Below are 3,049 nucleotides of genomic sequence, written 5' to 3'. Positions count from 1 at the left end.
CATGTATCTCGTCATCAGTGATAGGGGCGGTAAGCGCGTCGTTCATGTCCGGAGAGACCACTTGATGAATATTTTGTAACAATGCATTGGCACCTGACGTACCATCCGAGGTAAACAGCCCCTCATAGAAACCTGCCGCCATTTCTCTCATTTGTTCATCCACTGTACATCTAGTTCCATCCTCCCTTCGAAGGGCTTTGATTGTGTTTTTATTTTTCCTATGAGTTGCACGGCTCTGAAAATATTTTGTGTTCTGATCTCCCGCACTTAACCAGTCAACACGTGACCTCTGCTTATACATAATCTCCTCACGTGTATAGATTTCCTTAAGCTGCGCTTCAATCTCACGGACCTCCAGTGAGTGTCCGGTCGAAAGAGCTCTCACCTTGGCATCACTCAGCTGTCCTTTTAACTTTGCAATCTGCCTTCTGATCGAGCCAAATACTTCCCGTGCCCACCTTTGCATCGCCCCCGTCGTGCCTTTGAGTCTTTGCCACACAGCAGCTATACCTTGGTCGCCCGTTTGTGTTGCCTCCCACGCTTCCTCAAACATTTCTTGATATGTTTCGTGGCGAGTCCAAGCTTCCTCAAATCTGAAAGCTCTATCTCTTGGCCCATCCCGACGCGGAGCTGTCTCCAGTGCCCGGACCAGCAAAGCTTGGTGGTCAGACTCTTCGGTCATGATGTGCTCAACTGTTGTCTCCGGGAACATCCGTAAGAAGGAATCAGTACAGGTGGCTCGATCTAACCGCACCTGAATATTTTCCACACCATCCCTCTTATTATCCCATGTATATTGATAGCCCGAGAACCCCAAGTCTGCCAAGCCACAATCAGCAAGACAGTCGCGAAAATCTTCCATTTGCATGAAAGGTCTTGGGTTACCGCCAATCTGGTCAGAAAGAAACAATGCTTCATTATAATCACCCATGCAAATCCACGGCAGATCGTCTTGAGCTCGCAAGTATCTAATAGCATCCCATGATTTCTTGCGTAGTTCCGTTCGAGGTTCCCCGTAGAATCCAGTGATCCTACAAGTTTTTCCCTCCCACATCACCTCTGCATCAATAAAGTACTGGCTCCACGGACGAACGGTAACTTGAAGATGATCTCTCCACCATAGAGCCAGACCCCCACTCTTCCCTTGACAGTCTACCGCTATCCCTCGATTAAATCCCATGCTCCACTGGAGTCGCTCCATTGCTCTCGCCGTTTTCTTCGTTTCACAAAGAAAAACCACCGCTGGGTTGTAGGACCGTATCAGATCTCTTAATTCGCCAACTGTCGAGTCCAACCCCAAGCCTCGACAGTTTCAGGCCAGAAGATTCATGGTGTCCGGCGGCCCTGCCTGGCAGGGACCGCCGCTTCGTCGTGTTGCTCAGAGATACGATCAAACACAGAAGAGGTTTTTTGCCTCGTCTCGCGAATGAAGATATCATTACCAACCTGCCTGTCCACGTCTCCTTTAACCACCCACTGCTGTTTCGGCCACCTCTTCCTTTCTCCTTTGAATTCATGTCTTGGGCTAAGAGGGGGACGTTGTTCCGTATAGTTCCCAGACCTAGGTTGGCGCATATAGTATCCCTGCCTGCGTTCTCACCCTCTGAATCTGTCCGAGCTCTCAGCAGCATCATTGTTACGCGAATCCTGCTGCTTGTACTTATTTCTGATATCCGCCTGCTTCTCCTGCTGTCGCTGCCTCAGTTCAGATCGCAACACTCTCTCCCGTCTCAGCTCCAAGTCATCACGAAGGTCCCGTTCCCGGGATGCATTCTCACCATGCCTCTGTGTGTTTGGACTTGAAACACCCTCATATTCTCCTCTACCGCCCCAACCAGTGTGGGATGCAGCCGGGGAAGTGAACTCCCTTTGCAGGTTACGTTTGGTGGGAAGATCGCGGACTGTTCCGGTCTTCCTTCCGTTCCTTTCGCCGTCGCTCGACCTCACACTCCCATAGCTATTGGCACTTCCAGAAGGGGCACGGTGAGATCCCTCTTTTGGTCCCGATGAACGCCCCGGCGAGGCCCTGAGCCACTCTCCCCACTGCTGATCCGGCTCCACGGCCGGAGTGCACCCACCTGCGCCATGAACAAGCCTACCACACTCAAAGCAGAAGTGTGGGATCCTTTCGTACTTAAAATCAAACCATGTTTGCTCCAGGTCATCTTCATCCTTCTTAAGATAGAAACCCCTCACTAACGGCTCGAAGATAGAGAGTTTAGCTCTGAAACGCAGTTCGGAGCCCTTCGCAAAGCCATCTTTCTCTACATCCACACGCACGATCTTGCCCAGCCAATTTCCAAGTGCTTCCCAAAAGCCTTCGAGCGTTTGTCCAGGGGCAGATCGTTGACCCTAACCCACATATCCACTGTTTCGAAAGTCATCTCCGACGGTCTAGTTACACCATCATAATCCTTGAGAATTAGAACATTGAAGTCAAATTGCCATGGGCTGTTGTTTAGGGCGTGTCTCCAATCTCCTTCACTTCCGAACGCCATCGAGAAAAGATTTCTCCCAATGATCTTGAACTGGGCTTCCCTATGAAGCCCCCACGCCCTTGCCATTGACATCTCCAAAGCTCGCTTATTCATCGGGCGGGGGGGAAAAGCTTTCCCAATCGCCGACCACTTCGGCGGATGCGCATGTTCCTGTTCAGATTCCTTGAAGACAAACCCATTAGACTCCTTCTCCGTTAGCACCAGACCACCCAGCCGAGCCGTCAGTCCCGGCGAGATCACCGTCGCTTTTCCATCTACTGGAGATACAGAATTGTTCCTGCTGTGAGAGCCCAGTGGCGTTCTCATCGATCCAGCGGGTGTCTCCTTCTGTGGCGGCGGTCTTGGTGTTGCCGTCGACGTTCCCTGCGGTTGCGGCCCCGGCGTCCCCGCCTCCGTTGCAGCTTTCGTGGCGCTCCGCGGCGCCGCAACTCCTTCCTTCGTCCTCTCCGCCATGGTCTTCCCACCGGAGAGATAGCGTCACACCGACCCACATGCTCAGAATCGCCGTCGATCCCTCCCGTGCCGCCGGAAAAACAACCACCACTGCTCGC

At 52.2% G+C, this 3,049-nt stretch overlaps 1 pseudogene; it reads right to left on the bottom strand.

Annotated features, from left to right (window-relative positions):
• Positions 1-1,326: 1,326 nt before the first annotated feature.
• On the bottom strand, positions 1,327-3,049 carry LOC147987084 (uncharacterized; annotated as a pseudogene).

This window comes from Triticum urartu, chromosome 2A (assembly GCF_056163025.1).
Source record: "Triticum urartu cultivar PI428250 chromosome 2A, HENAU_Tu73, whole genome shotgun sequence".
NCBI lineage: Eukaryota > Viridiplantae > Streptophyta > Magnoliopsida > Poales > Poaceae > Triticum > Triticum urartu.
Note: the sequence above shows the minus strand (reverse complement) of the source record. Positions and strands in the feature narration are given on the sequence as shown.